This window comes from Prenolepis imparis, unplaced genomic scaffold (assembly GCF_030444845.1).
Source record: "Prenolepis imparis isolate NDT839.2.m4 unplaced genomic scaffold, iyPreImpa1.0 SCAF_1, whole genome shotgun sequence".
NCBI lineage: Eukaryota > Metazoa > Arthropoda > Insecta > Hymenoptera > Formicidae > Prenolepis > Prenolepis imparis.
This window is the reverse complement of record NW_028141159.1, coordinates 22,999,218-23,012,852: the sequence shown is the minus strand read 5'-3', so window position 1 is coordinate 23,012,852 and position 13,635 is coordinate 22,999,218. Positions and strand designations below refer to the sequence as shown.

Sequence of the window (13,635 nt, the reverse complement as noted above, 5' to 3'; positions counted from 1 at the left end):
CTGTGTTTCTATTTGCGATTCGATCGATGCATAGTATATTGCACTACATGTGACTGGAATATCGCCGCATTTTTCCCCTTTCTAAAGGTTCTATGAACAAATGTTCACATAATTTGTACGCTGATTGTAATTTTATAACAGCAAGAAAAAATACCAATTTAAAACAAATTTTATTTATATAGGTATATTTAAAAACGACTTAATTTCCTTATAAGTAATTAAAATAACAGAAAGAATTTATATATTTTTTTATATGCACACACATATTTAAAAAATGATAGAATAACACTATTAAATATAATAAATTATTATACTTTTTAGAATATTTGAATGTTTCAATTTTTAGAAGATCTCTAATAAAGAAAACTTGTTGCTTGAATATGCAAATTCACTAAAAAAATAATAATGTTTCAACGAATCAAAAATGAAAATATTTCCGATAAATGTACCGCACAAATAAACACGATACATTTTTTACCTAAAAATAGCAGTTGTTATCGGAAGTTTTCGTTTCCTGCATATTTTATATTAAATAAACTGGCGGAGCGAAATCCAAGCAAACATAATGCTTATTTTTTGGCTTGTCAACTTGGAATTAATTCATAAAACAATTTTCGAAAAATTTAGATTATCCAGTAGACTTGTTAGCGATTATTTTCCGGTTAACTGACTGAGTTTAAATCGACAAATTTAATCTTTTATTATGCGAATTGATATTTTGGAGAGTTTAAAAAAATATATTTAATACGTAGAAAAAAAACAGATTATATAAAATTTAAATTGCATAAATAAATTATAATAAAATATAGATAATATATAAAAGTATAATATGTTTAAATATACAGTTCGATAATAATCGCCCAACCTCTCGTGTACAAATAGAACAAGATAAACCGAGTAGGAAAGTCCTCTACAGTTTTGTAATTTCCACAATATAATTAATAAAAAATTAATTAAAAAAGATCGACCAATCCGCCTAAAGTTAAGCGTGTCTTTTCTAGCCGCGTAATTTGATGTAAATCTTTTTTAATTAATTTCTCCATAATTATTGCAAAGATCGCAAAACAATATAGGGGTATTTTCTACTTAATTTAACCCGCTTTATCTGCACATGAGAAATTCACAACATTTACAAATTACGCACGTGTGCGCAAACACACACATATACAGGGTATCCCACTTTAAATAACGCATTGTTATTTTTTGAATTGCAATTTTTTACATCAAATATTACGAGGAATCGATTTATGTAAGAAAATTATGATGGTTCCGTTTAAAATAGTAATTAAAAATCTCTCGAAAAAGTGTTTCCTCCTGGAATAAAATTATGACAAGACATCCCCTTAAAATTCTACAACTTTTGTATGAAACATTTTGCAGTAGAAGTAATCTTGATTTTCGAAAAATAGAGAGCAATGTGTTATTTAAAATGGAATACCCTATATATATATACACAAAATTTTTTAGTTTGCTAATGAGTCGTTTCCTTTAATATTTCTTGCCCGCAGTTAAAGAAATCTAAAGATGTGCTCGCAAAACTTTTGGGGAAACTTTCTGTATAACTTGAACATTGAGTAATATGTGCACGTGATAAAGAGCCAAGTTCCAACCGACGGCAATTAAAATTTTCGGCAACCGCGCGAGCTCCCTCCCGCCCCTAAAAAAAAAAAGAGCCTCGAGCCTCGGGAGAAACTACCAACCATTAGCGAGGAGAATCCCTTACGTCCAAGTTCAGCCCTTGTAGGGCGAGCGAAAGCGAAAGGGAGAGAAACGGAGGAAATCGGCAAACCGAGACGAGGGAAACGAGGGGAGAGAGAAGAGGGAGCAAGGCGGCCCATTTCACGGGCTTTAAACACTCCGCCCCGGAACAGAGAGAGAGAGAGAGAGAGGAATCAAAGGGAAAAAGAAGAGGATGCCCGCACACGAGCAGAATCTAATTCCAGCCATTCGCCCACTACTGATTTCTTGCTTGCTGCCTTCTGGAAGCGAGGTGGAGACTTTTTGCGGCGGATACGCGCGATATCAACCCCTGCCCGCCATTTGCTCCCTCGTTCCGACGTTTTCTTCCGTTTCCCTTCTCTCTCTCGATGCGAAAGAAAGTTTCGGGCGAACTAAAGAGAAATGACGATGCATACGCATGGCAGAAGCGGGTGAATGATGAGAGAATAAGGTATAGGGAGAATAGGGGTGACGCATGGAAAGAATGGAACAGTTCGCTTATATCAAAGAGCGATTTGTCGACGGTCAACATGACAAAGACATTAGACGGGAAGCGATGACTCCTTCAGATTATTAAAGAAAACGGCGATTTAAAGAGATTGCAAAGAGGAAGGAGAGGATGTAAAAGGAAATAGAGGAATCTCGCTAGAGATGACTGCCTCGTGAAATTCACCCTAAACGCTCTCAAAAGAGATCACCCACGGGGACAAATTGATTTCTTCTTATATCGTTTGCTTTGGAAGTCTATCTTCTCTTTTTTGTTTTTTATCTTGACTTGCCATATGCAAACAACGCTTTAGGATTAACGATTTCTAATCTTTTTCTCACTCTCACGTGAAAATAAATGCATTCTTCTCGACGGTTTGGTTTTTCAATATCTCACGTCTTCTAGCTTCGTTTAAAAGGATCTCAGAAAAATATAAATTGCTATTTTCTCTCTGTAAAAAGTATCTGATACAATCTCTGATCAGACATGATTTAATTCAATCGCGCATATAAATGTAGATATATTATAATATTTAATTCTATGTGTAATTAATTTTGATTATTTATTCGGAAAATTATTGAAAACTTTGAACTTAATACCTACTTCTATGTATAATCCTTTCTTTTTTTGCTTTCTTTTTCATTCGATAAAATAGAGCAAAACTTCTATATTCTGTTAACGCAGTGAAGCGCGACGCGCTAGATGAAGATCCGGACAGACCGAAACAGAAACCGAAGACAACAAAACGGAGACGAGGACATTCGCGATCATTTCAATTGATCGCACGGCACTCGTGTAGTTTCTACAAAACTTCACACAAATAAGTTCAAACATAATCTTTTTCCTCTTTTCTATTTCCATTCCGCCCTCGTTCTTTCCCCCCTTTACGCTTTCGTCTCGGGGCTTTCAACAGGAACCGCCAATAAACGTTAAAAAAAAAAGAGAGAAAAAAGAAGAGAGAGAGAGGAGACACAGAGGAAGAGTTGACAAGTTTTTTTTCTACGACTGATCGAAGCGTTCTCGAGAGAAAAGAGCTTTTCGGAGTACGAGAAAAATTCTGATGGCTTAAGGAGGTGGAGGAGGAGAACGAACGAGGGGCACGCTTGGATCATAGATCGATGTGGAGACAAACATTTCCAATCAGAGTGAAAAGGAACCGAGGAACGTTATCGTCTTTTCGACCTTTTTTTCTCTCTGACACAAGAGACTAAGTAAGAAAGGGAGAGAGAGAACGAGAGGAAGAGAGAGAGAGAGAGAGAGAGAGAGAGAGAGAGAGAGAGAGAGAAAGAGAGAGAGAAAGAGAGAGAGAGAGAGAGTCGTAACAAGGGGCCGTCGATTTTTATCGAGTTACAAAAAGCAAGAAATTAGCGCTAAGTGAGCGCACAGAGAGAGCTAAAGCTTAGAAATTAAATTTCCTCGGCCAGATGTTTCATCCGCTTTTCCCAAATAGATGTCGGCTCTTTTCCTCTGCGACCCGGCCGTGTCCACGGCCGGAAAACAATAATGGGAACCGACGAGGAATCGAAGGGAACGAGGAACAAAACCCCTCAACGTTGTATTTAATCGTATATACCGAAATAAACATAAACACTTTTTGAACAACGTCCAAGTCTGGCTTCTTCTCTCTCGGCTTAAATAATTGCGATCCAAATTATATCGCGATTAATTTAAATCACTTTTCTTACTTAATGAAGAGACGTAAAATTTATATTCCTCCCGTCGTCGGTCGAAATTTTTAAATCTTTCAATTTTATATATTATATGTTTTCTATGATTTTATATAAAATAATAATTTATCACTCACCAAAATCGTAGACTTGCGCTCCAGATTCCACTGATGACTGCAGAAACGACCGATTTTTTATACCACAGAACGTAATCACTGAATTTCCTGGGAAAAAAAAAAAACACAAATAAAATTACGGAAATTAATAATTAATTAACAAAGTTAACAAAATTAAATAAAGCTACATAAATCCAATTTTAAAATTAATAATAGTTACAGAATGAAGCTAAATTAATATAATTAATTAACATTATAGTTACAGAATAAAGCTAAATTAATATAATTAATTAGTTGATAATTGAAAGCAATTTCCAATTTTAAAATACTTTATAAAGAAGAAAAGCGCACACAAAATTGATTTTGCTGAAAGTTACAATAAATAAAATGAATATTGATCATCAATAATGGGAAGCATAGTGTACGCAACGAAATTTTCATTTCGCGTCTCGTATAATTTCGCAAATAAACAAAAATTCAAAAACAAATAATGAAAACTTCGTGGTTGTTTCGATCTCGAGTTTAATAAAACGCGATGTGGTTCCGCCATTTTGTTAATTGCTAGTTCTTTATATCGAAATTTCTATTTCGCGATATCTTAAAATATTTTAATTGTTTGCACAAGCTCGATTTTAACTAATTATTGCTATATTATTAGAAGCTCTATGCATTATTCCTGTAACAAAACTGCTACATTAATCGCCGTAGCGACATTAATTCGATTTGTTGTTCATGGAAACCATTCGGTTGTTATTTCGCGGCTATGCGCGAATATTGGCCCGTGCGCGCAGAATATCAAATTACGAGTGCGAATAATTAATCGACCGATAGAATCGAGCATCGTTCATAACCGCGGAAATTGGCTTCTCGCGACGACGCAAATTTAGGAACTAAAAGGCCAGATAATCGAGAGATAAACTCAAACATTTCGATAGTACTGGTGAATTTTGATCATATAATGCGCAACCTTTTTAGTGTTTTTTTTTTTAATTTTATATTATACACATATATATATTTTTTTAATTTATATCGGAAAGTATGCTAAATTGTATCGTTAATTAAATCGTACTTCTACTGTATCTCTTAAACAGAGTTAAAATTTTAAGGTGTTAACGCTGTTATATCGCAGCTATATAGCCTCACTCGAATACAATGTTTGTTTCCTCCTCATGTGTTGACGAGTGACGTCTATAAATTTATTTTGTGTGATTTTCATATAGTATTCGGCACTCTGTGCCTAACATTGAGAAAGTTAAGCAAATCAACTTATTATAAAAGCATTTTTTATCTTATTTAATTTTGTATATATAAGCGTTAAAAAATTGGCAAAATGTTTTATGATTATTTTTTTTATTCACAAATTTCACAAAGCAATGGAAATTCGGTAAAACGTACCACTAACTTTTTCCTATATCGTACTGGTACGATTTACTAAATTAATTTTTTTTTGCTTAAGCATTAGTTCTTTTCTTTATATTTACATGGACAACTAAAGAAAATATTATCAAGTTTTATAATTATTATTAAGGTAATACTTATTTATATTTTTGTGTGAAAAAGTACTTTTATTAAATTTTTGAAGAGAATTTATGATAATTTATAAATATGACATTTTTATAGATACGTTTTGTTGCAGACTGAGAACTTTTGTATGAAACTTCATTTTTGTTACAATTTTTTAACTTTATTGTTAGAGGTACAATTTAAAAACTCATGAGTACAATTTATAGCAAACCGGTATTGTAAATCATACTAAATATTACTTATATTTAATTTTTAATTTGCGATATGAAACAATAATAAATTTGTGTTACTTCAGCGTATATAGTTGACAAACAATCATAGTTTCAAATGAATACAAAAATTTGTCATTTCTTTGCTAGTTTTATGGCAATTTTAATATTTACTTTAGGGGGTACAATTTAGCATATTTTCCTCTATATTTTTTTATAATGTATATATTTTTTTTGAATTATATTTTATCTGATTTTATATTTTATATTGCATCTCTGCACGCCATCGTCACGGATCACGAAGGTCACCCTCGGTCACAATCACGTAATAGCTTCTACGACGCTTGAGGGAAGGAGAGAAAGAATTGTGACGTCATGGCGGAAATAGAAATTAGGGAGCTCACGGAGCGAATCACCCCTGGAACTCTCCTGTCTCCTAAACTACTACCGTTCTTAAATCTTTTGCGGGACCGACATCGCGGTTCATAAACTATTATTTAGTAGAATGCAGTTAAACGCTCTCGTTTCATTGGAAGAGAGAGAGAGAAAGAAAATAGACGAATGTGTCTGTCTGTCTGTATGTATGCGTGTGTATAATACATGAACACACTTGCCTCTCAAAAGTGAGTTTCTGATTTATTATATCGTCCACCCTAGGATTTTTTTCCGAACATTAATATCGATCGATGATAGAGGACCATCGCATGATTCACTGCCGAGGTTCTCTTAAATCAATTTAAGTACATCGAGGCGACACATGAAGTGTTCAATCACTGGAGATTTCCAAAAAAAGCTGACAAATGTTATGCTACAACACTCTCTTCATTGCTAAATGCAGTGTCATTTTATATTAATTTGTTTCATGGAGTGCAATATGTTACAAAAATTGTATGTTGCGTTCAAAAACGAATATTCTCTAAAATTGTGCTTCATACTGTTCCTTAATTTTATATATATGTATTATTTTAGATTTTATATAAGAATATATATAAAAATATATCTTATATGTATTATATATTATATATTATTACATATATTATTATGTATTATTATATATATATATATATATTATATGTATTATATATATTATATATAATGTATAAGATTGTATTGTATATATAATATATTTTATATATATGTATAACATTTTATTGAGAGAATTTTATAATAAATTTACAATAATAATTCATAAATAAATGTATTATTTATTTACGAATTATTGTTGTAAATTTATTAAAATTCTCTCAATAAAATGTTATACATATATATAAAATATATTATATGTATATACATATATAATCTTATACATTATATATAATATATATATATATAATACATAATAATATATGTAATAATATATAATACATATAATAAGATATATTTTTATATATAATCTTATACAAAATCTAAAATAAAACTTTTCTCTCTTTCATATCTTTTCTTGAATTCTTAGCTTGTTCCAGTTAATTCGATAAAAGTTAAACAAGTTCTAGAAAAGAGGAGTAAGTATTACAGTCCGCATACATTATCAGTTTATTAACGCGACGGTTGTTTAATCAAGTTGCATGTACATATAAATAGCTTTCAAATTTGATATCTTAAAATACTATAATGCGCCATGAATGGTTTTTCCACCTGATTACCTTTTCGATTGCTATTGTTGGCATTAATTCCAATAAATTATACAGTGATGTACAATGTTCAATGAAATAGAAATAAATATTTTATCGATATATTGTCAGTAAAAAAACGACGAAAAAAATTGATTTTTCCTAAGTATAAAACACTTTTTCGGGAATTCAGATAAAATGGCGTCTCCTAGCATCGTGGCGCCGTTTTCTTCTTTGCTAGCCCTCTCTGTCAAGAAATCGAGCTTTGCTGTTAAATCGAATCCGACAGTCGCGACTTGCAAGTTATAAACTGCTGAGTCAGATCTACGAAGGAATATCTTTTCAACGATTTGTATTCTTCTCAACTACGAATGTATTCCGTCTAGTATATCAACAATTTTATTAAAATTATTATAAATATTATTTTATATATAAACATTTAGTTTATTAAATTTAATTTTAATAAACTTTTTAAATAAAAAAAATTACAATTTTTTTTTAAGTAAACAGAAATATTTAAATAAGAAATTTTATTCGGTAACAAAATAAATATTAATTATACATGTAGTTAATTTTGTTACTAAATAATGCAATTAATTGTTAATTATTTATATATAAAATTAATTATATTATTTAAAAAAATATTTTCTTAAAAAATTATAATTTTCTTTGTATTAGATATATATATTCGTCTTAAATTTTATTACTATCCAAAAAATTATGGAGAAAAGTATAATAAGACGCGGCTCTATTCTATGAAAAAAGAGGAATCTTATAGTAAGTTCTATATTATAGTGTTACAAAGACACGAAAAGAAATTAAATAAATTATTTTATGCATCCTATATGGATCTTTCACTTCGAAGTAACTAACTGTTTGAATCGGCTAAGATCGATCCGAGAGAACTGTAACAAAAGCCGTAGAATTCTAAGCTCTTAAATTTATTCGGTATCTTGCAGATAATAGGCGAGATATTATCAAGTTATCAAGTTATCAAGTTATGAACTAGGGAATGATGTTTACACCCGGAACACTACTACTACAGGCAAAGTTTTCGGAAACGGTATAGTCGAAGGATGATTCACCCATCAGGGAACCTAAGTAGGTGATAATAGGAGGAAAATGGAAGGGTAAGCTCTTTCTCTCCCCTCTCTGCAGAGAGAGGAAAGGATTTTCTAATAACTAGTCTTATTAAGGTTTTCACAGCAAAAATTTTATAGAAAATTTATCGTGCTAATTTTTGAGAAAGACCAGAGAGAAAGTAATAAAATTAATTTGCAAAAAAATTTGGTCTTGTTTTAAAAAAAAACTTTGTTTTATATCATAATGTTCAATTTTTTCTTAAATGAAGAAATTACAGTTTTTAAATGTTTGACAAGTTTTAAATTATTTAATTAAAGATTCATGGATATAAAATTTCATAAAATAATCCTACAATTTTTTTTAATATATTAGATTTTATTCAGGAAATAGCAAAAAATTTTTTTACTGCACAATTGAATAGTATAATAAAAATTTAATACAAAAAATTAATTTAATAATAGAACAGTTACAAAAATTTTGTAAAATTAAACAAATTTATTTACTCAACAATTTGTGTCATTTTGTTTTTGGAATTTATTAATAATTTAGAATTTAGTGTTTACTTTAATTACTCTCCCTATCTTTTACTTTTGCAATCTCTTTGTACACAAAGTATACAAGTAGGTATTCCTAGTTTAAAAATTCTATAAATTATGCTTTCATTTGATTAGAAATAAAATAGTAGTAATTGTGTTTGTATATATGTCAAATTGATCTAAATCCAAAACGTAAATCACATCGTGACGTAAAATATTTATGCAATTGTCAATGTATGTTTTCGTAACTCCGCATGCATAATCAATACACTTGTCAAATTATAATGAGCGGAAAATAGCGACGTTGCTGCTTTACTGATCCGCTTCATAAAAAACAAATTTACAGTTTCGAAAATTTTAATTCGCAGTCTGAAAAAAAAACCGATACTCTCATATTTAAAATTTATGTACATTGTTAAAAAAATCAACTGTATCCGAATATAAATAGTAAATAATACTGTATATGTATGACCCGAGGCTCTTTCAGGTCACCCTGTGAACAAAGAGCGAATATCGATCGGATTCGAAAGGAATGCAAAGCGACTTTAGGCGCATCGTGATCCGAAATATCCAGGGTGGAATTGAGAGCCCCCGTCTACAACCCCCGGATGATAAAAGCCCCGCGAAATCCTTCGCGAGTCTCGGTTCCATTACTTTGTCATCACTGTCGTTATTACGTGATGTACGTCTCCTCTGCCCTTTTCTCGACCCTCGTCATGAAGTCTGATATCCAGACGAGTCGACTCCTCGCTTTCCCGATGACACAAACACTCCTACCCCATTAACTTCCATCTAACAATTCTCCGCGCGAGTATATATAGACCCGTAGCATCCATTCATGAGCACGTATACCCGAAGTTTGCACGTGTGCCTCGGTGTATACTTATTGTTAGATAGAACGATAAATCATTCCGAACGCGTGGATTCATCGTCAACGTCCCGCTTGCGATTCGTGTCACTTTCGGTTAATTAACGAGATTTTCCCAAATAAAAGCCGTCGCGGGATATTATAACTATTAAATTGCTGCACGTCGCGAGATCGCGTCTAAATTTTGCAACATGCATTTTTCCGGGAAAAAAAAAATGTTTTAAACATACAACATTTTTTGCACAAAAATCAAAGCGTATTTTTATAAAGACTTTAATATTTTTTATCTTAAGGGATGTGTTACTTTATAAGAATATTTTATAAAGATAAAATTGCACTGTTAAAAAAATGACTTTCTTTTTACCAGAACAAGACTAGTGGTTTTTATCATTTTTTGAATGCTGAACCGGTTTCCAAATTGCTCCATCACGTCATAATTTTGAGAAATTTGCAATTAAAGTTGCCAAAAGTGCTTTTTCCACGAACTTTATCATATTAAAGCTACAATACGTGCTGGAGAAATTTTATTGTAATTAAAATTAAGTATGTTATTAGGACTTTCAACCCTCAAAAGGAATTTTTGGTGTCAATTATGGTTAATAAGATATCCATGGTTAAATATGGGTTGTATTGCGGAAGTTAGCTGTGCCCAAAATGCTTTCAATTATTATTTAAACTTAAGAGTTTTTTAGGTCGCTGAATACGAGTCCAATGTCAAAATTGTCAAATTAAAAATGATGAATTCAATATGTTAAAAAATTGCAATATAAACATTTTTAAAGATTTGACATCCGCCATATATTGAATCCATTTTGAGTTTGACAATTTTGATATTGAATTCGTACCTATTCAGCGACCTAAAAACCTTTAAATTTAAATAATAATTGAAAGCTATTTGGTAAATTGTCAGTGACTTAATAAGTCACAGCTAGCTTCCCCATATTTAACCATGGATGTTTTATTAACCATAACCGACACCGAAAATTCCTTTTCACACACAGGATTGAAAGTCGTAACAATATACTTAATTTTAATTGCAATAAAACTTCTCTAGCACGTCACATATTGTAGCTGTAAAATAGTGACAAAGTTTGTAAAAATAGCTCTTTTTGCAACTTTAATTACAAATTTCTCAAAATTGCGCGTTCAACTATTAGAAACGACTAGTCTCGTTCCAGTGTTTTTTTTTTTTTTAAATGTGTATAAGAATCTCTCTCCCTCCCTCCTCTCTCTTTCTCTCTCTCTCTCTCCATCTAACATTTCGTAATGACAAACCGAAACGGTGTTGATGCTGATTGCGAATTGTGTGTGACATAGGGCGTAACGTTAAGATGTCAACGATCAGGCGAACAATCGCTTACGCTTACGAATGTCCTTAATGGAATTGCTGTTGCGGAGGTATCGGTCTTAAGCGGCGGGGTTAACGCGGTTTCGGGCGATACATCAGGCCTTGAATGCGGGCTCCGGCGATCCTGGCGAATCGCCAATTATTTGGGTTAATGGGTTAAAGGGGACGTGTTATCGAGATATCAGTTACCGAAACAAAGCGAGCCGCGTTACGCTTCCGGAATACATAGGTATTTCAAATTTAACGCAAATTTGGAAGCTTCAATGGAATAATCGCACACATTGGCGATAATCGTATATAAACATTATGTCTCTCTCCCGACATAATTTTAAGCCTCCCCCCCTCACAAAATTACCAAAAGTCGCATTTTTTCTATATATTTCTATATATTTTTTATTCTAAATTAATAGCGTTTTATTATACCTTAGATTTATCATATCTCTTATATATTATATATAGGGTGATTCTAAATAAGCGCGAAAATTATAATTTATATAATAAATTAAGAAAATAAAATTTGGTGCACGTTTTCTAAGTAAAAAAAATATTTATAAATATTTTTGTAATTCTCTTGTATCGCGTTATATGGGAATAAAATTAGCAACCCCTATTAAATTTTTTATTAAAACTTTTTAATAGATCGGAATGTGATCATCTAAAAATATGCGTTAGAAAGCTTGCTTCTTTTTTTATTTCTTTCATTTTCTTCATAAAATCAATAGTTTGCAAAAAAAAACATTAAAATATATTATCATGCACAGCACGGTGCTAAATGACATAGATTTCGACTTACGAGAAGTTAAATTTTAAAATAAGAAAAGCAAATAAAATTATAGTAAATGCTGGAAAAAAGTGGAACAAAAACAAAATTTGAGAAAAGAAATTAAAGAAAAATTTCACCTTCCTCTTTGAAGAATGTAATTCCTTAGGGAAGGATATAGGAGTATATGTTTATATAAAAGACCCTCCTTAATTTTCGACAAAGAATTATCTCCTAAAATTTGTTGCACTTATTTAGAACCCTGTATATGTATATATAAATTTTCATATTAATGAAATAATTTTCATATTAATCTTCTTTTATTATAAGTTAATTTAAAAGATATTAAAAAATATATAAAGAGAAGGTACATATTTTTTTAAAATTATTATACATATATACAGAGTATATTTCAGGAGGAATGGTCAGCATCACTTTAAGCAAAAAAGTTTAATAAACATTAGTCCTATTCTAGACAGCTATAAAAATACAACGTGTTCAAAAAGAACGAATACATTTATTTTTAGTAGAACCAAATGTTATGAAATAATTATATTAAATTTTTGTCGTTTCTCTCCTGTTATCATGGTTAAGAATGTAAGCATTAGGTCACATTTGATAAGTCCTGTGTTAATTAAAAATGTTTGGTTTCTAGTGTAATTAAAATGCCTTGTATTCACTCATGCCAAAATTATTATTAATTAATTGAAATTATTGTTTATTAATTAATATTAATTATTCAAATGTATTGTAAGCTTATTCAATGTTTAATTGTTTCATAGAATTTGATTCTAATTTAATAAATATATTAGTTCTTAAGAAACTGAATATGTTGTATTTTTATAACCATTTGGAATAGGACACATGTTTATATAAACTTTTTTGTTTAAAATGATGTGTATACAATTATGTACTAGAATGCTGACCATTCCTCCTGAAACACGCTGTATATACAATACTAATAATAAAAAAAAAAATTACGCGTCTTCTCTCTTAACATACTTTTTAATATCTTTCAGTTTAACTTATAAAAAAATTAATACGAAAAATTATCTTCCAACACAGTATCTCTGACATATAACGTCTCTTGCAAACGTGTTTTCATGGCGGGTAATAAAATCGAAATTTGTCCCCCCATGTTTCCCCTGCTCACCCCTTCCAAAGTCAGATTCTCCCTCTTCTCCCTTGTAAGGAGGAAAAAAAGAAACGCGCGACAGCGTCCGAAACCGGAGCGGTGCATTGTCCGAGAGCAAGTCGCATGTCGGCCGGTGCCGTCTGCGACTATACTTCATAGCTCGCTCGCATGCAAGTTTAATCTTCTGGAAGTAACGCAAATGCGGTAGAGTGCGAGTACCGCCACCCTGCGCCCTACACACACACATGGCACACACATATATGTATGTATACACAGCGCGTTGCCTCTCTCTCTCCCTGAATAATGCATTTATGTGCTCCGCGTGTCCACGGATTCGCCGCGCGCGTCGACTATTCGGGCGTGTCAGGAGAGCGCGAGGACGTATTTCGAGGGCTACCCGTTAAGTTCCGCGTATTGTGCGCGTGCTCGTGATTGCGATATTTACATCTTGCGCGAGAGCGACATATTAATGTCGCAGAAAGATATACCGACCGCGCGCCGCAGTTTCACACCCCGGCGATGTTTCGCGTTTCGCAGATATGTGCAAGTAATTGCAGTCGAGTATCAATTTCC

General features: G+C 31.8%; 1 protein-coding gene and 1 long non-coding RNA gene across 5 annotated transcripts in view; one reads left to right on the top strand and one right to left on the bottom strand.

The window, feature by feature from the left end:
- Con (leucine rich repeat protein connectin) overlaps positions 1-13,635 on the bottom strand; it is a 165,994-nt gene that overhangs the window by 120,553 nt on the left and 31,806 nt on the right. For 2 of the 3 annotated variants that reach the window (XR_014425415.1, XM_083038957.1), the window contains exon 2: positions 4,011-4,097. The exons of the other annotated variant lie outside the window; for it this stretch is intronic. The gene's annotated coding sequence lies outside the window, so the exon portion shown is untranslated. The remainder of the gene's footprint in view (positions 1-4,010; positions 4,098-13,635) is intronic. 3 annotated transcript variants of the gene reach the window in all.
- Positions 1-13,635, top strand: part of LOC145936627 (uncharacterized) — a 137,088-nt gene that overhangs the window by 114,987 nt on the left and 8,466 nt on the right. Inside the window, exon 1 of one of the 2 annotated variants that reach the window (XR_014425419.1) lies at positions 8,340-8,462. The exons of the other annotated variant lie outside the window; for it this stretch is intronic. This is a non-coding gene — a long non-coding RNA (uncharacterized LOC145936627). Of the gene's footprint in view, positions 1-8,339; positions 8,463-13,635 lie in introns of those variants that run through there. 2 annotated transcript variants of the gene reach the window in all.